General features: G+C 41.2%; 1 long non-coding RNA gene across 1 annotated transcript; it reads left to right on the top strand.

Moving 5' to 3' along the window:
• Positions 1 to 391: 391 nt before the first annotated feature.
• On the top strand, positions 392 to 20,354 carry LOC120864378. Its single transcript, XR_005721183.1, has 4 exons — positions 392 to 546; positions 6,993 to 6,998; positions 11,004 to 11,006; positions 20,344 to 20,354. It is a non-coding gene; the product is annotated as an uncharacterized LOC120864378 (long non-coding RNA).
• Positions 20,355 to 20,836: the final 482 nt, after the last annotated feature.

The following is a 20,836-nucleotide window of genomic DNA, read 5'->3' on the forward strand; positions in this document are numbered from 1 at the left end:
TTAAGAGGAAAGAAAAGAAAGAAAGAATAGATATGCAAAGTTAAATAGAGGTAGATAAAGAAGATTTATATACATTAAAGATTAACTGCAAGGGGAGAAGAACAGGAAAAGCAAACAAAGGAATAAATGTAGAAAAAATAATAATAGGTTCAAAAAATTAAAATTAAAAAAAGAGAAAAGAAAAAATTTTCTAAAAAAGGAAAACGCCACAGAACTGCAAAAGCCCAACATAGAGGCAGGGGTCTAAAACAACAATAAAAAATATGACAGAGAGAAAAAAAACCTCAAAAGCTTAATTAGATTTCATAGTGCCAATAAAATCGACAACTACAATGCAGGGGGAGGAAAAGAAGAAAGAAAAAAAATCCAAAAGAATCTACAGAACAAGTCAAAACATAAGAATAATAAATGTTTTTCTTGAGTCACTGCTGTCAGAGTCCTTTCCCTTGCTGGGAGTCACAGTCCACTTCACTTTCCTAGGTTGCCCTCCAACACTGCTGATCTCTGGACCTGCTGTTGGGGCAGCTCAGATTCAAATCTGGTCCTGTGTGTTCTTACCTCCAGTTTCCACAGCTATCGGAACTAGTGTGTTTTCTTTTGTGGGAGCTCTCAAAGACCTTTTATATATTCCAGACACAGTCTGCTTAGTTGATTGTGTGGATTTAATCTGCAGCTTGTACAGCTAATGGGAAGGTTTGGGGTCTTCTTCGGTGGCTCAGACAATACAGCGTCTGCCTGCAATGCAGGAGACCTGAGTTCGATTCCTGGGTCGGGAAGATCACCTGGAGAAGGAAATGGCAATCTACTCCAGCACTCTTGCCTGGAAAATCCCATGGACGGAGGAGCCTGATAGGCTACTCCATGGGGGTCCATGGGATCGCAAAGAGTTGGACACAACTGAGCAACTTTACTTTCGTTAGCCACACTGCCCTTGGGTTTCAATTGTGATTTTATTTCCACCTCTGCATGTGGGTTGTCCACTGGGGTTTGCTCCTGAGGCTGCCCTGGAGGACTTGGGTTTGCCCCTGTGAGGGCCAGGTGTGGAGGTTGTACAGCTGTTTGGGTTGCAGCAAGTACTCAGGAGAGTTGGCGGCTAGGGCAGCAGGAAATATAGTGCTCTAGAAGGGTATGGCAACCAGTATTGGCCTATACACTCCAGTATTCTTGCCTGGAGAACCTCCCTCCCTGTCAGAGAAGCCTGGCAGGCCACACTCTGATATCTTTCAGAGTCTTTATTTGAGCCTCTTGTAGCTGGCAATTAGAAGGCCTCTTTGGCCAGTCCTTCTCCACAGCTCCATCCATTCAGGCACTTAGAGGGCTCCCCCTGCCTGGGATCCTTCTCTGTTGTTCCACGCATCAGGCACATAGAGGGGACCCCCCTGGATGGGGTCCTACTCTGTAGCTCAGTGCATCAGGCATTTGATGGGCCAGGCTCCCTATTGTTCAGCTGCCAATGCTGGTGTGCGGAGAAAGAGAGGCTATGGTGATGGCTCCACCCCCTACGCATGACTCAACAGTATCCCCTTGCTTCCACGGGTGCCCAGCTTTCCTCCACAGGCATTTCTCACCACGTTCTCTTCCCTCACATCCCCTCAATCTGGCTCTCTGAAGTCAACAGCAGCCCTCACCCTGGGATTGCTCCACAGCCCCTAAACTTCAGCTCCCAGCCACTGCGCCTCCCAGGGGACCTTGGTCCCTGTCCGGGGTATGTCCAGGGTATGGATGTCTTGGCTACGGCAAAAATTGTCTGATTCTCATTCCATTTAGGCTACCACAGATCAGCTGTTTCACTCTCAATCTTAAATGTCTCTCCTCTGACCCAGACAATTGCCCCCATGTGGGGATCACTGGCCGAGGGCAGGTCTAGTCCTACTAACACTCCGGTTTTGTCCCCTAGTTCCTACTTCATCCTACCGAGTTTTGCATTGTTCTATGTATTCTTTTCCACTGGTCAGGTCCTCCTGTCCGCTCTCAGCTGGTGTTCTGCACGCACTTCGGTGCCTGAAGGTGTATTCCTGATGGATCCATGGAGAGAGATGTACTCCATGTCCACTTACTCCTCTGCCGTCTTGTTCTCTCTATCCTAGCAATCTTGATTCCGGCTTGTGCTTCATCCAGTCCAGCGTTTCTCATGATGTACTCTGCATATAAGTTAAATAAGCAGGGTGACAATATACAGCCTTGACGTACTTCCTTCCCAATTTGGAACCAGCCCATTGTTCCACGTCCAGTTCTGACTGTTGCTTCTTGACCTACATGCAGATTTCTCAGGAGGCAGGGAAGGTGGTCTGGTATTCCCATCTCTTTTTTCCCACAGTTTGTGGTGATCCTCATAGTCTAAGCCTTTGGCATACTCAATAAAGCAGGAGTAGATGTTTTTCTGGAACTCTCTTGCTTTGTCTATGATCCAACAGATGTTGGCAAGTTGATCTCTAGGGCCAACTAATTTGCAACTATTTAGATTGTTCCAGACCAGAGAGGGGTCACTTGTTTTAGTGCATTGTGGGTAAGAAACGAAATTCCTCAGGCCTGAGGGTGGGGAGGAGGAAGAGTTGGCCCCCCTGCTGTGACCTTGGGAACCTCAGCCACAATCCCACAGTAGGGCTTGGCACCATGGTGACCACTTCAAACTGAGTGCCAGAAACTTTCACCATTTTCCTGGACTGCATAAGCCTTGAAGCTCCAACCATATTAAGAAAGGGAGCAACTGCTGCCCCCATACCCACATATACATTCAAATGACTGGTACTATCAGCCTAGTCAAGCTTGCCAAGGGGGAGCCTCAGCTAGGAGTAACATTTTTAGGATATGTAAAAAGTGCTGCACCCCACTTCATGAAACAAATTACTGCCTACAACACATATTTCCTACCAGCACACAGGAAAAAAACTTATTTCAATTTCTTTAATATTAACCTTTTCCTCTCTTTCCTCCTCTTGGTTCTCTGATATTGTTCCTGCTATACAGGTGATACTGGAAGCAAGTCACTTCTTGTTTCTTTTACATCCTCTGTGGTCCTCCAGAAAATCATTTCCATGGCATTTTTCTTTTATCAGATCGATATTTACGGAATGTCAACTGGCTTCTGAGCGCTTACTGGCAAATTAAGACCCACAGGCCAAATTCTGCCCACAGCCTGTGTTTGTGAATAGAGTTTCATTGAGATATATCCTCTCCCAATCAATCATGTATTATCTACGTATTTTCACACCTTATCAGCACATTTGAGTCTTTGCAACAGGGACCCTCAAAGTCTAGAATGTTTACTACCTAGCCTCTTTCAGAAAACGTTTGCCAACCCCTGTACTGGCAGAAGAAAAATACACGTTGTACTGCATATTATTAACCTGTACTCTATCCATTCTGGGGGGTGATGTTTTAATAGAGGTCAATGCAAAGTGTTCCAAGAAATATCATTAGATTTTAATAGGTCCCCTACACTTAGTTTATAGCTGTCATCTATACAAAGTTGAAGCTTAGTGTTGAAAATAACAAACTATTCAAGCTATATTTAGTCAAAACTAAGAATTTTTTATGAAATAATATGATGCTGGTTTCTTCTCTATTGGTTAGTATTCAATTAGAAACAGAACCACTATCACTATTACAGAATATCAAATTTATTATTTATTATAGAAATGATATTTTGCACAATTGTGGGAGTAGTTGGGAAAGAAAAGTTCTGGAAAAGGCAACTGGAAGATGAAGGGAAAGTCAGTAAGCAGCCTTCCTGAAGCCTAGCCTTGGGGGACAAGCCGGGACAGAGCAGGGAAGCAATGAGGCTACAGAAAAGCTTGTGTCTACTAACGTCTACAATGACATTGACTGCTGCCCCCTCTTTCTCTCCCTTTATAAGAGTCCCACTTGCACCCATTCAAAGAACAGAAATGCATCCCAGAAGTCTAGCCTTTGGAGGATTTATAACAGTTTGCCTTATATTGGAGTAAGAAGGGTCCACATTCAAACTCCTCATCTTTATCCTTTTATGTAAGAAGTGATGATGATATTCTAGTTTTACTTCTCTGCAGGAGTTTCTGTCTCACTCAGAGTAAGTGTTAAGTCTGGACTTAATTGATGTTGCAAAACTTCCAGTAAAGTGATTGCTTGAGTAATGGCTTTGAAATATCTTTGCAAGTTTGTTGACACTTCTTCCAGGAAATGTGGTGTCTAAATTCAAATTCCCCTTGATCACAGGCTGGCCTTAATGACTTCTTCAAAGGGATAGAATGCAGTGGACATGACACCATGAGACTCATAACCAGATCACAAAAAAACAATACACCATCGACTTGGTTTTTCCTCTGTCCCTAGTACATGCATCTCTAGACCTCTGAGATGTCATCTGTGTATGTGCGTGTGTGTGTGGTCAATTGTGTCTGACTCTTTGTGATCCCATGGACGGTAGCCCACCAGGCTCCTCTGTCCATGGGACTTCCCAGGCAAGAATACTGGAGTGGGTTGCCATTTCCTTCTCCAGAGGATCTTCCTGACCCAGTCTCTTGCATCTCCTACACTGGCAGGCAGATTCTTTATCAGTGTTCCACCCAGGAAGACCTGAGCCATCATATACAAAGTCAAGTTACCCTGAAGGCACCGTGCTGAAGAGGTTACACAGACAGACCACAAAGGGCTAGAGAAAGGTGTCTGCGGAGGACTGGTTGGCCAGTCTGCAGCTCTGTAAGACCTCTAGCCCAGGCTAGGAGCACCTGTCAGATGATTCCCTTCTCCAGCCTCCAAGCTGACCCAGCGCACAGCAAGCAGAGCAGAAATGAGCTTTCTCCACCAAGCCCTAAGACTGCAGATTTGTGAACAAATTAGATGTTGTTGAATTTAAAATCCCTGTAGCTCAAACGGTAAAGAATCCACCTGCAATGCAGAAGACTCAGGTTCTATCCCTGGGTCTGGCAGAACCTCTGGAGATGGGAATGACAGTCCACTTCAGTGTTCTTGCCTGGAGAATGCCATGTGCAGAGGAGCCTGGAGGGCTACAGTCCACTGGGTCACAAAGAGTCAGACACAACTGAGCAACTACCACTACCACTACTACTACTAGATGTTGAGGAGTAAAAGCATAAGTTTGGGAGTTGATTATTACGTACTCATAGTAACTGAAATAGGATGCAAAGCGAATTTTTCAAATAAGTTATGAAGTTCTAACTCAGTACAGAGTTATGTAGAGCTGCCAGAGATTTAAAAAAAAATGTGCATATACCAATACCTCACTATGGAAGTTTATTCATACATATCATTTATCTATTCGTTCAACAAATATTTACAAAGCATCTACTTTGTGTTCTGGGGATTCAGTAGTAAAGACAAAAGTGATCTCTGCCCTGATGGACCATTCAGGCTACTATGGGTTAGAGAGACACTGTGGGTCAGAGGGAGTAGTTTGTGAGTACTACAAAAGAAGCCCAGGATGTTCTGTCAGATAATAAGTCAAATGTCTTTTCCGGGAATTTCTTAAAGATACATTCCCCTTAATTTGTAAGAGTCTTTTAGATCCTGGCACTGTTCCAGACATATAGAGCAAAAGAAAAGATCAATTTACAAGTTCAACAAATACAGGCTTCCTAGGTTACAGGGGTTGTTGGTGGCTGCTTTCAACTGCAGCAGTCATCGGTCCTTTCTCTGGATCAGACATACACGGACAAGATGCTAATTATATGCTTTGTTCTGCACCTACTTTGAAATTATTTATAATGAAACTATAAGACTATCTTGTCTAAGAAACACTGCTGTTCAGAGTTTGTTTGCAAATTGAAATTACTCACAAAATCTATATCAGAAGCTGAAGGCTGTCTCATCAGGCTGCTGATAATGAATCCTGCTAACTATTCTAGTGCATAAAGTAGAATTATGAAAACTGATTCAGTCTAATTATCAAAGGGTTGGAGTTTTTCCGCCATTCTCAAAATGCAGCCATTGAAGCAGCTCAAAAACTCACTGTCCAGAATTCAAATTACTTATTGCCAAGGCTCAGTGACTGCTGCAGGAATGAATGGAAGTGCTTAAAATCTCCGGACTGTTTGATTACAGGTACCCGTCGGTCATTTGCTCGGTCATGTTCAACTGTGCAATTAAAACAAATGGTGGCACATAAAAGGCTGCTTGAGGTAGATTTGGCCTGTGGGCAAAGTGCCAGTCTGTTAAAGGAAGTGCCAGGCATAGTGGTGAAAACTATAAAAAAGACACAGGACCTCATGAAACATGCCTTCTTGGAGCTCATAGTCTCATAGGGGACAAAGACAGGTAAATGGGTATCAATAACACAATGCCTAAGAGCTGCGCTTCAGAATGGTGTGGGGTCAGGGAATGCTAATGCACAGAAGCAGCCTCTAAGCTGAACATTGTGAAGAATTCAGTAAGGCCAAGGTCAGAGGAAGGTGGGGGAAAAGAAAACACTGTCCAGACTGAGTCAGGTACAGCCAAGACCCTGGAGAGACAGGATGTTAGAGAAACTGAAAACATTCAGAGTGGTTGAAACATTAAGAGGTAAAATGATGAAAGGTAAGTCTGGACAGGTAGCAAAAAGGGTCAGTCAGGTCATGGAGGGCTTTGTATGCCATTTTAAAGACGTTCAACTTTCCATTCCCTTGATTTTATTTTTAACACAAAATATATATGTTAAACTAGCCTCAGAATTTTTTAAGAGATCCACTTTTATGAAGATCTCTAAAAACCAGATAAACAAGATAATCAGTTCTTCTCTGGTTGGAGGTCAAGAAGACAGAGAACATGGAGTTCCCATTCTCAAGTTCACGTGTTTTTCTTCCAAAGACCAGTAGCTATTTACTCCTTTATCCACTCAGCCCTGAACTCTCTGCCCAGCAGATGGAGAGGGAGGCCACAGAGTGAAAAACATCATTGCTCATTTTCAATAGAGAACTGTCCAGCAAAAACGATAAGGATTACTGTTTCTAAAAAGCACAGGAAGAGGTAAACATTGAGAGTTTAGGACTATCAAAGGCTTCCTTTTTAATGTAAGAAAGACTCCTGTTTAGGACATTTATGACATTTATCTGAGTCTCAGAAAAATCATGTATCTTATAGTTTAGTACAGAGTACATGTGACTATACTACCATCATTTGGTAGTAATCATTTTTACTGTAGACAAAGTAGTTACACATATGCAAATTTACCAGGTAACAGAATGACCACCACTACTGCAAATTGCCCTGTTTGAGAAAGAACCCAAACCAAGTAGAAGATGTCTCCTAAATTGAGTGTTAGACATTAAGTATACCCAGCATGGTGCCAGGGGGTAAGAATTAATGAATGAATTATGATGGTTTAAAGAATGATGAATTAATGAAATATGGTGGATTAATCATAGTGAATTAAATATAAATTACAGTCTAAGTCTGGGCACAGGCTTGATGACATGAGGCAGGGAGGGCTTCTAGAGCAAACGTAATTTTGTGTTATGAAAAAACTTCACGCTTGCCTGAACCAACCAAGCAAAACTCACAGTAAAGAAAGTCCTTAACTTAAAACTGACTAAATAAAAAGACAAGTGTATTAGTTTTCTATTGCTGCTATAAAAAATTACCACAAAGTTAATGCCCTTAAACCATCCACATTTAGTATCTTACAGTTCTAAAGATCAGAAATCCAGAATGAGTCTTACAGGCTAAAGTCAAGGTGTCAAGAAGGCTATGTTCCTTCTGGAGACTCTAGGGGCAAATCCATTTCTTGCCTTTTCCAGCTTCTAGAGGCTGCCCATCTTCCCTGGCTCATGCCCCTTTCCCATCACTGTATTCTGTTGTATCATTTCCTTTTTTGACCCTCCTGTCTCCCTTTTTCTCTCATAAGGATGCTCGTAATTGTATGAATGTACGTATGTACATATGTGCATGCTCAGTCACTCAGTCCTGTCTGACTCTTTGTGACCCCATGGACTGTAGCCCACCAGTCTCCTCTGTCCATCGGATTTTCCAGGCAAGAATACTGAAGTGGGTTGCCATTTCCTTCTCCAGGGCATCTCCCCAACCCAGGAATCGAACCTGCATCTCTTGCACTGTCAGGCAGGTTATTTACCTTAATCCAAGATAATCTCTCCCCCCTCTTCCCCCCCCACCCCATCAAGATCTTTTTTTTTTAATATAAATTTATTTATTTTAATTGGAGGCTAATTACTTTACAATATTGTATTGGTTTTGCCATACATCGACATGAATCTGCCACGGGTGTGTACATGTTCCCCATCCTGAAACCCCCTCCCACCTCCCTCCCCATCCCATCCCTCTGGGTCATCCCAGTGCACCAGCCCTGAGCATCCTGTATCAGGCATTGAACCTGGACCAGTGATTCGTTTCACATATGATAATATACATGTTTCAATGGCATTCTCCCAAATCATCCCACCCTCGCCCTCTCCCACAGAGTCCAAAAGACTGTTCTATACATCTGTGTCTCTTTTGCTGTCTCGCATACAGGGTTATCATTACCATCTTTTAAAATTCTATATATATGCGTTAGCATACTGTATTGATGTTTTTCTTTCTTGCTTACTTCACTCTGTATAATAGGCTCCAGTTTCATCCACCTCATTAGAACTGATTCAAATGTATTCTTTTTAATGGCTGAGTAATACTGCATTGTGTATATGTACCACAGCTTTCTTATCCATTCATCTGCTGATGGACATCTAGGTTGCTTCCATGTCCTAGCTACTGTAAACAGTGCTGTGATGAACATTGGGGTACACGTGTCTCTTTCATTTCTGGTTTTCTCAGTGTGTATGCCCAACAGTGGGATTGCTAGGTCGTATAGCAGTTTTATTTCCAGTTGTTTAAGGAATCTCCACACTGTTCTCCATAGTGGCTGTACTAGTTTGCATTCCCACCAACAGTGTAAGAGGGTTCCCTTTTCTCCACACCCTCTCCAGCATTTATTGCTTGTAGCCTTTTGGATAGCAGCCATTCTGATTGGCGTGAAATGGTATCTCATTGTGGTTTTATTTGCATTTCTCTGATAATGAGTGATGTTGAGCATCTTTTCATGTGTTTGTTAGCCATCTGTATGTCTTGTTTGGAGAAATGTCTGTTTAGTTCTTTGGCCCATTTTTTGATTGGGTCGTTTATTTTTCTGGACTTGAGATACAGGAGTTGCTTGTATATTTTTAATTTAATCACTCCTCAAAATCCCATTCTGCCATGAAGAGTAACACAGTCACAGATTCCAGAAATTAGGACACGGACATCTTTGAGGGGCAGGGCATTATTCTGGCTCCCACAGTCACAATAACAAAGCAGATTGTAAGATATGAGAGCAAGGCTTCATCTGGTTTGTTCAACACCATCCTCAGTACACTACTGGCTTATCATCAGTACTCAGTCAACATCTATTTAAAGTGAAAGTGAAGTTGCTCAGTCGTGTCTGACTCTTTGCAACCCCATGGACTGTAGCCTACCAGGCTTTTCCATCCATGGGATTCTCCAGGCAAGAATACTGGAGTGGGTTACCATTTCCTTCTCCAGCGGATCTTCCCGACCCATGGATAGAACTCAGGTCTCCCGCATTGGAGGCAGACGCTTTAACCTCTGAGCCACCAGGGAAGCCCAACATCTATTTAATAACTGAGCAAGTGATGTGCCACTTCTGTGATAAGTTCTCATGTAAATAAGGTATGGGTGGTTCCAAAATTTGTAATTTGCTGTCTCTTACAAATAAAGGATTAAATGGGTACCAAGTTTCTGCTTGAGAAAATGAAAGAGTTCTGGAGGTGGATGGTGGTGGATGGCTGTACAACACTACGAATGTACTTAATACCAACAAACAATTTAAAAATTGTAAATGTTGCATTTTACATAAATATTAATATGCATATAAAACCACAATAAAAGAATATAGACTTAATTCAAAGAATATAAAGTCGAGAAAAAAGTTATACCATAGCCCTTGACCAAAACCATAACATCTGACTTAAATAAATATCCTTCTTATTGCAATTCCCATAAGAGAAAGGTGTGGAATCAGCCTGCCAATGCAGGAGATGTGAGTTCAAGCCCTGGGTTGGGAAGACCCCCCTGAAGAAGAAATTGACAACCCACTCCAGTGTTACTGCCTGGAAAGTCCCATGAACAGAGGAGCTTGGCAGGCTACAGCAAAGAGTCGGGCATGACTTAGCAACTAAACAGGAAACAGCATCCTCGGTCTTAGGGCTGAATCTTCTTTCCATTAATTTATTTGCCTCCTAAAGCACTACAATTTATCACAGGTTATGTTCATTAAGCCAAAATGTTTTCATTATGCTTTTTAAGTTAAACTAATACAGAAGACAGCAGTCAAGCAATCAAATGTCTACTTGAGCCTTTGGTTGGTTAATCTTTCTAAGTGTCCTCATTTGTCTGCATCATGGTTTTAAACACTCTCTAAAACACATTCTAACACACATACAAGCAGACATGCACACATCCACACACAAAGCAAGCGTCCACATGGTGCCAAGATACTCTATGGGTTCACAGAGGAAATCCAGCCAGACTGCTTGGGCGGGCTTTCCACAGACTCAACAGTCAGGATGTGGAGTGAATCTTTCACTTATTTATCAGTTCACTTGGGGAAACTGTAGACACAGACTCAAACAGATCATTCTCAATTTTTGTCCCAAAGCAACAACTAGGAACCAATTAGAGCCGTTCTTTTCAATGAAGCTTATTATTGGTGCTAATCTGTGAATAGAAAGAGTCCAATTGTGAGGAAGGTTAGCAACCCCAAATAACACTCCCATAAGGTTTATTACACTTCTGCCAACACCTTCGGGTTGCCTTAATTGCTTCTTCAGGGCTGGTTTCACACCAAGAATGGAGTCATTTCCAGTGCTTTAATCTAGTTTTCCCAGCATCAAAAGTAGAAGACAGGGAAGAGCACAGAAAATTTGGGTCACTCTACTAAACCTGGAAGAGAGGTATTTTTAAGTAACAAGAACTGACTCATTGGAAAAGACCCTGCTTCTGGAAAAGAATGAGGGCAAGAGAAGGGGATGACAGAGGATGAGATGGTTGGATGGCATCACTGACTCAATGCACGTGAGTTTGAGCAAACCCTGGGAGATAGTGAAGGACAGGGAAGCCTGGCATAATGCAATTCATGGGGTTGCAAAGAGTCAGACACAACTTGGTGACTGAACAACACACAATATTACACAACTCAAATCAATAGACTAGAATCCAGAGCCCAAATATGTCTTAATCAAAGTCTCTCGTGTTTCTTCTACATCACATACTGGGCCACAGCTATAGAGTCAGCTCCCAGGAAAAGAACCAGCTGATATATTTCTTCAACAATTATTGAGCAGTTCTTCCTGGACCCTGCCCCCCTTTCAGCAGCCATGTCTCTCATGCTCTTGGAGGATTCCAGTCCCCCGCCACACACCCCTGTTAAGGAAGAAAGCATTATGGCAAACAAACTTTCATGCCAACTTTAGCAAGAATTTACTGGGTGCTTACTCTGTTGCCTGGACCTGTACCAAATGTCTCATGTGCATTATAACATGTAAAATCTATTTCTCAGATATGACTGGATGAGACTGAAGTCTGAGACGTCATTACCCAAACCAAATTGATGACACCAGACTGAGTTCCAGGCCTTTCTATTCCACCACATTACCTTTGGGGCCATGACTCCATCTTCCCTACTTTAGTCAATGTCAGTAAGTGGAGTACAATATTGACTTTGTCATATAAACAAAGCAAGCCAGAGTGGCAGTGAGGAAAGCAAAAGAACAAGGAGCCCTTAGCCAAGGGAAGAAAGGACATTTCCATGAACAATGCTCTCTTACATTTTGCTTTCAAAGAATTTCTTTATAGCAGCAAGGATTCTATGAAATACATTTGGGTTGGAAAGCACAAGAATGCATCAACATTTCTTTTGTGCTTTCTATGCCTTGGTTTGGAGGAGCTTCACAGAAATTATTCCTTCCAGGGTAAAGCTAACCCTGATCATAAGAGATACTTAAGCAAAGATGAAAATCTAAAGTCAGTCTTCATAGCTTCCCATGGCCCTCTCAATCCTCTAACCACCATCCAACATCTTAGAAAATTAGGCTATATGGTTCCTAAGAGATTTGCTCACAAGAGGTTCATTATTTTTAAATGAGGCTGGAGTAAAAATTCTCTTGTGAAAACAGCCTTTCTTTGGATAGCTTAATGTTATTTCCTGCCTCAAGATCTCCAGGGCAGAGAGCACCCCTTTGCAAAGTCAGGAGGAATGTGGTATGCAAGGAGAAAAGACTTTTTATAGAGATTCAGGTTAAGGAGCACGAGAAAATTCAAGCTGGATCTTGATTTTTCTTTTATCTTCTCTCAACCAGTAACACCACCCAAGAGATTTCCTGAATTCCTTCTACAGACCAAAAGACTGAAGATTTGAAGAGAGGGATTCTAAACTCTTAATTTTTAGCTTTCTGAAAAGAAATCCTTTTCTCTGAAATTATGCAGAGAAACAGGGTAATGCCACACGAACAGTGGTAAACAACCTGAAAGAAACTGACTGGGGCAAATCAGTATGGCAAGGACATCTGCTCTCCTTTGAAAGTGACAGAAAACAATATAGTTGTCAGATACTAAGTGTCTAGCCTACAATACAGGACAAAGGAGGAAATTTCTCATGGGTGAAATTAATACACAGATAATCCCCTAGTTGGGCTATATGTACTTCCCAGGGAAGTTGGTGCATGAGCTCAGAAAGAATCAGAGTCAAAAGCAACAAACTGTTCCAGGTCTGAGCTAAGCTGATCGACAGCATGGCTTTTGCTTGAGCTTGTAAAATTTAGAGTTGAAGAGTTCGGTCTTCCACTGGCAAGACTCCTGGAGTGCTTGTTTCTGTTCCCCTGCTGGTGACAGCATTTGAAATCCCCCAAGCTAAGTGGCCCTAGTGGGGTGTGCAAGGAATATTCCACTTCATCCAACTGACACCAGGCTAGGGTCAAGTTGTGAAGTTATTGTAAGTCAGAAAATAAACCACATGGGTTTTCCCCACTCACCCTGCCACCGTATCCATGGGGAAATCAATTCTAGACCTCACTTTCCTCCTCTACAATGGGGGTTTGATTAGATCATCTCTGGCATTACTCTAAATCTTCACAATCTTCCTTTCTAAATTTATCTGTGGTCCCCTTTTATTTCCCTCTATTTCACGTCCCTCTTTCCCAGTTTTATCACTTGTCTACAAATTCCAAGGCAAAAATCTGTTGCAAGTACTTCTGTAAATGACTACATCTGTAAATACTGTATGTGCACATAGTCATTCAGTCGTCTCCAACTCTGCAACACCATGGACTGTAGCCCATCAGGCTCCTCTGTCCATGGGATCTTTCAGGTAAGAATACTGGAGTGGGTTGCCATGCCCTTCTCCAGGGAGCTTTCGTGACTCGGGGATTGAACCCACGTCTCTTGCATCTCCTGCACTGGTAGGCAGATTCTTTACCACTGATCCACTTGGGAAGCCCTCTGTAAATATTATCCAATATAAAATAGACACACACACACACACAGTGAACAGGATAAAGATTAGTATCGTCACTTAGTAGATGCAGAAAACTGAGATTCAGGAAGCACCCACCTAAGATCAAAGATCAAGAAAAGTTCTGTGTCTAGATTTGAATCTAGAACCATCTGACTCTCAAACTCACATCCTGACTTCACCCTGCAGTCTCCCTGTGGGCTTGGACCTCTTCTATGAATCACATGACAAAAGGCTTTCACTCAGCTTGATCCCCTAAGTATCGAGCCTCTGTTCCCTATCAAAGTTTACTTATCCTAGCTCTCATTTCCTACAACGCCTACCACTATTGCATTTTCTCTCTAACCGTTGGAGGACTTAGCATCTATTCCAATCCACTTATTAAAAAAAGAGGAAGAAACCAAAGACAGAAGGGGCAGCTTGCTCAATGTCATGGAGTATTTACAGGTAAGGCCCAAATATAGGCCATATTTATGTATATCTCTTTTTAAGCTATCACATATCAATTAAATCATTGACAACTAAAATATATCTGAATTCCCTTAGATCAATGTATTAACTCTCATGGATATTTTCTTTTAACAAAAAACACATGTTTATTCTTAATAAGAGCTTATTTTGGATAACTTAGAAACTAAAGTAAATAGTACAAGAAAGAAACCCATTCATAATCCACCTAGAGAAGAGCACAATTAACTTTATTAAATTTACTTCCAGTACTTTTTCTTTTTCTTGACATTATTTCAGTTTTATTTATTTTTAAATAAAACTTGCTATTTTATGATTATAAAAATATGTAGTCCACAATGAGATACCCTTACATACCCTTCAGAATAGACTGACACAAATGAGATACACTTCAGAATAAAATATAGGCGAGGATATGGAGCAACTAGAGTTTGCTGACATAGTCAACAAGAATACAAAATAGTATAGCCACTTTAGGGAAATCTGTGGCAGTCTCTTAGAAAACTAAACATTCACCTACCCTATGACCCAGAAATCCCACACCCAGATATTTACCCAAGACAAAAATATCTCCACACACACACAGAAAGAATACCCATAACAGCTTTATTTATAACAGCCCAAAACGGGCTAGCTCAGGTGTCCATCAATAGGGGACTAGAAATACAAACCATGGTGTAGTCATACCATCCCCAGCAACAGAAACCAAGTACTGATACAAGCAACTCACTGGGCAGACTTCAAAAACATTATATTACATAAAAGAAACCCTACAAAGACTATATACTATACTATACAATCCCATTTACATGAAGTTCTGTAACAAGCAAAGTTAATCTCTGCTGGAAAGAATTAGAACAGCAGTTGCTTTGAGGACAGATTGACTAGGAATGAGTGAACTCTCTGGGGTGATGACAGTGTTACATATCTCGATAAGGATGTGTTGAGTGAATACATTTGTCAGACCTCACTGAATGCTGTTAGATTTGTGTATTTCATTGTAAGTGAATTTTATAAGAAAAAATACACAAATAAATATTGAATTTTAGTACTTGAGAAGAAGTGTACCTATGTCAACAACTTACCCTGAAATGCATCAAAAAATAAGATGGATTAAATAAAAGACTGGATAGACATGTGATAAAGCAAGTGTAGTAAAACATTCATTGTAGAATCTAGGTGGTGAGTATATGAATATTCATTGTAAAATCCTTCCAATTTTTCTGTAGATTTGGAAATCGTTACAATAAAATGTTAGGGAGAAAAGTTTTAAATATTATAGAAAGTATGAAAGATTCACAAAGTTCAAAGAAAATAAGACTCTCCCAAAACACTACTGCCTGCCCAACAGCAATACTGAAAACAAGTGTGAGCTGCTCTCCATCCTTTTTTTCTGTATTTATGGATATGAATAGGTGTTTCACAAAATTAGTATCAAACAGATTTATATCTATTATGAAGTAGCATTTTATCAATGGTCTTTTTCCAGATCATTAAGCATTCTTCAAAAATATTGTATTACAATTTATTTAAACATATTTCAAATATTTTAGGTTTTAACATTTGGATGAACATACATTTTGCCTGGGGCCTGATAACTACCTAATGCTTTTACCAAAAGGAAGTGTTTTTAGGGCAGTACAGCACTGTGGTTTAAAGAGTGCACATGAACCCAGCTTTACCACCTACTCCACGTTACCTTGAAAAGTTTTCTAAATGTCTCTAGATCTACTTCTTCTGTGCTCTGAGGTGGTTAGTGGAAAATGCCTAGCACTATGCATGGCATATAACTCCCCATAAATGACAGTTATTATTATTTCACCCAGCCACGTTACTTGTATATTATGACAGCTAGTTGAGAATATATCTAACAAAGGAAATACTCAGGGATACAAAGCAAGAACCATAGTCATAACAAGGACCATATCTGATTTGACTTGGTATCACCATATCTTGCATGGATTCAATCACATAAGAGGTGCTCAATAAATACAAGCTGAATAAATGATGAGTGATATATAAAGAAGAGGGTAGCAACCTGGCTTCAATTCATCTAGGCCTAAGACCAGCCTCAACCTCGCTTGTACATTTTTCCTGCCCCTATACCACTCTGGAAGCAGCTGAACACATCTCTCCCTTGTTAGATGAAATTGTATAAGACACCTCAATTAACTAACTGGGAGACCAGGGTTCAAAGTCTGGCTCCATCTCTAACTAGTGGTGTGTCTTTGGACCAAAGCATTAGCAACAGCATTCCCATTATTTTGTTAGACCCTTCAAATAGTCTCCAATGAGGGAGAGGAAGCAGAGCATGTCCTTTTGCTCTGTTCAGAGGAAGAAACTGAGGCCCAGAGAGATGAAATGATTTGTCCATATTCTCTCCTCCTGACAGGAGACAGTCAGGTAAACAACCTCTACAGGCCGGCTTGGCTCTACAAGTTTAAACTGCGATGTTTCCTCTTGACCACTGCCTGACTGCAAATAATTTCCTCACTGCACTGTCCTTTCTGCTATATCCTTCTGTGTTGTCTTCCCTCCCTACTCCCTTCCCCAAAGCCAGCTGTGCCAAGCTGCGCTAGGAATTATTGACAGCAGAGGGGGTTGCTGAGCCAAACCGGGTTTTCTCCAAATAAGGAAGCAAAAGAAGTACTCTTGCGGGCTGAGATGCAGCCCAAGTTCCTCATTCTAACCCGAGTTCTGAGAAAGACATTTAGGTTGCAGTAGTACAAATACCCTAGGGATCTGTGATACAAAACATAATCCGCGAGGAACACGTGTTCTGGTCTTAGCTCTGCCAATAACAATTTGTCACACTGGGCAAGTCACTTCATCAAAATGTTAAAAAGTTCTAGCTCAGGGGTTCTCAGACCAAGCTGCTCATCAGAGGATCTCCAGGGCTGCGTATTAAAAACACAATCTGGGGCCCCAAACCAGACCAACTAAACCAGAATCTTCAGGAGTAGAACCTACAAATCTATCATTTTACAATTTAAGATCTCAAGATTTTCTAAAGCACAGACGTGTTTGGGAACCACTAAACTAGATACGCTCAAAGGTTCTTATTTTCATTCTAAGATTTAAAACTCAAAATGTGTTGATCTCTTTTCCACTTCCATAAAATAGGACTGCTTTAATTTTGGTTTATTGGTAACTGATTGCCTAAAGAACTGTCTTAAGAATGATTTGAAGGCAGGTAATAACAAAACACAAGTCACACATGTGAGCCACATATACAATTTTACATTTATAACCACTTAAAAAAAGTTAAAAGTAACAGGTAAGATTAATTTTAATAACATTTTATTTAACCCAATACATGCAAAATATTCTCATTTCAACTTGTAAAATTAAATATAATATATAAAAGAACAATATAAAAATTGAGATATTTTACATTTTTTTCTTTTGTGCTAGGTCTTTGTGATCTGGTATGAAATTTACCCATACAGACTAGGTTAAGTTGGACTAGTCACATTTCAAATGACCAGTGGTCACCAAATTAGACAGAGCTGTGAAGCTGCATCAATAGGAGATAGTGCAGTTATCAATTAGAAGCATCCACAACGGGCTTAGTTGGAGAGGAGGTATCTGTGCTTGTGCCATATAGTCATCATCACTGGGTAGTGATACTAAATGGCCTAATTACTAGTTCTCTGAAGATTAGGCGAATAAAAGATCAGAGGTGACTCAGCCTAGGATTTAATCATGAGGAGGACACAGGAAATCCACACTAGTGATCAGTGGTTAGGAGCACTATAACTGAGTATAACATTAAAATAAGAGAAAGATTTCACCAAAACAAGTGGTAGAATACACCCAAGCACCAGCACTTGAAAATATATGTTGTATTCTTTCTATGAGAATAATCTTCCTGTCAGGGTCAATATAATGGGCCTCTTGAAGAAGGGCTATTACTGATTGATTTATAAGAAGCATTCATAGTACAGTTGAGTCTCCACTATGAGAAATAGCTGGCTGATAATGCTGCAGAAGAAGTAGGAGAGAAGGGTACCTACAGCCATGAAAATAATGCAACCAGTAACAATAATAGATCATATTTTAAATGTATTATTTTAGAAAGTACTTTATCCATTCTCATTTGTTCCTTACAACATAGGGGGCAGGCAGGTGGGATGCATGTCCCCTTTTAGACTGGGGACCTGAGGTTCTGAGTGTTTGCCCAAGTCTCATAGCCAGAGAGTGAGTAGCATAGTTTCTCCACATGAAGCTCTCTGGTCCATATGGGAATTCAACCTTGGCCTCATTATCAGCGAGCTCTTGCCAGCTACTTACCTGATGCAGCTATAAATATCGTTAATTCACTTTTCAAAGGCCTTTCCTCTTCTAACAGATTAAGTTCCTGTTAGCCTCCTATTCACCCCCTCCTCTCTGTCTGCGTCTGCATCTCCTCTGTCTCTAATCATATGTGTCCCTGGAAGGTGTAAATGCCTTTGCCTCGGGCAAGGATGCCTTTTCTACAGCACCATGTGGAGCTGCCAGCCAGCTTGTAATGCGGGAGCAGCACTTTTCTCTGCAGGCTGAGTCCAGATAACAACTTGCAAAGTCATTCAGGAGGCATGGAAGGGTTTTGAACACAAAAGTGATGTGATGGGACAGGATGGTGTGTGAGGCAGGTAAACAGTTGAAGTGACAAGAGAGAGAATCAGAAGTAAAAAGAGGAAGAAGAGAATCATCATGATGATCAATATCAGTTCTCCTTGTCTTTCAGCTCTTAGCTTATGTCACTTCCTCAGAGTCCAATCTATCTGTCCAACTTATCTAAAGTAGCCATCCCCTCACTATAAGATCATCCTTTAATTAATGCACAGCACCTGTCACTCTCAGATGTTTTTCTTACTACCTGTGCCCACTCCAAGTTGACTATAAGGTCCATGAAAGCACAAACTATCTGTTTTATTCATTGATCTATCCACAGACCATACCAACTATACCTCCATAACAAACACACTAAATATTAGTTTAGTGAATGAATGAGGAGCTGAGCTAAGTATTTAACACCGTTCACAGGTTATATCACTGAATCCTCACATTAATCCAAGGAATTAACTCTTATTATCTACCCTTTACAGGTTCCCATAATCTAAGATGGGAGGTGACAAGAATTAATAATCTTCATACTATAAAGTCTACAGTTGTCTAATCCCCAAATCTAAAATCCTTTCTTCAGTGAAACATTTCCTCATTCATTTCACGCCTGCTTCAACACTGGAAACTGTTGACCCTAGGTTTCTCCTAGAAAATGTCTTTTAGATTCGGCCATTCAACAGAAGTTTATTAAGCACCAGTTATGTGCCAGTCCTAAGGCAGGTCTTTGCTGATGACTCAGTGGTAAAAAATTCACCTGCCAATGCAGAGATGTGGGTTCTATCCCTGGGTCAGGAAGATCCCCTGGAGAAGGAAGTGGCAACCCACTCCAATATTCTTGCCTGGGAAATCCCAGGGACAGAGGAGCCTGGTGGGCTACAGTCCATGTCATCGCAGAGTCGGACATGACTCAGTGACCAAACAACAGCACTGTTCTAAGGGCAGTGGATGCAAAGTTTTGATGGCCAAGCAGGAACCAGGAAGGGTCCCAATGTGCCAATGCAGTTTTTCTCCTCATCAATCTTTCTCAACCTCCCCCATTTTTCCTCTAACTCTCAAATGTGAGTTCCCCCAAGGTCCAGCTGCAGGCCTCTGTCTGTGTACATTTCCACCTGTGAAGGTGATTTCAATCTACCATAGCCTCTTAAAACAGTCACCTCTGTGCAAATGCCTCCTACATTTACTATCTCTAATATGGACCTTTATCCTAAACTCCAAATCTGCATTTCTTTCCTACTTGGACATCCCATTACCACTTGATCTCAGTTCAACAACCCTAAAATGGAATCTCTCCATGGACTTCACCCTTTCAAACTAGCTAGCATTCCTGGTATCTATTCTCTCAGAGAAGAAAGAAACCAAAGGGTAAAAGAAAGAAAGACACTAAGGGGCGAACTAGCAGTAAAAGAATTGATTTCATAGGATGACAGTCAGATTGGGTGAGTCTGAAGTAGAGTGCCCTACAAATCAGGGCTTTAAGTATAGTGGACACATATTCAGCTGCACCTAGGGAACACCAAAAGGTCTAAAGTCTTCATTGTAGAAAGTGGGATCAAGAGATCCTACAGAAATGTTCAAATCCTTGCAATTAAGTCATTTTACACTGAAGCCCCCCCCCTTTCATTGATTCCACTTCAATCCTCATGTGGGGATGGACTAGAGTTAATAAGGATAACCTTTAACCAAATATGGGCTTCCCTGGTGGCTCAGACGGTAAAGCATCTGCCTGCAATGCAGGAGATGTAGGTTTAATCCCTGAGTTGGGAAGATCCCCTGGAGAAGGAAATGGCTACCCACTCAAGTATTCTTGCCCAGAGAATTCCAGAGACAGAAGAGCCTGGTGGGCTATACTCCATGGGGTGCAAAAAGTCAGACATTACTGAGCAACTAACAATTTTAACCAAATATACTTTCTTCTAGTACAAATTCAAAAGTTGCCCAAAGCATTTGAGCTGCAAAAACAACTGGAATACCGTTGACCTAATGGAACCAGGTAAAAGGAATGCAGCAATTGCCTAAGACTAGCCTAAGAAGTCAACTCAACTTCCCATTACTGGTGGAGGAATTCCCTATACTAAAGAAAAGAAAAGCTGAGTTTACTGAGGACAACTGCTAACCAAAAAAAAAAAAAACCTGTGTGCTGCAAATTCTCTGAGAAAGAATGCCAGGATTAATGAATGATTTCTGCCATAGTAGGGAGGAAGACACAAAGTAATAACAGGATTATTTCACATAGTTGCCACCTGGGTGGTCAGACAGTTTTTAGATGTATCCTACTAATCATACTCAACAAAC

The sequence above is a fragment of the Oryx dammah genome, unplaced genomic scaffold (genome assembly GCF_014754425.2).
Source record: "Oryx dammah isolate SB20612 unplaced genomic scaffold, SCBI_Odam_1.1 HiC_scaffold_5, whole genome shotgun sequence".
Taxonomy (NCBI): Eukaryota; Metazoa; Chordata; class Mammalia; order Artiodactyla; family Bovidae; genus Oryx; species Oryx dammah.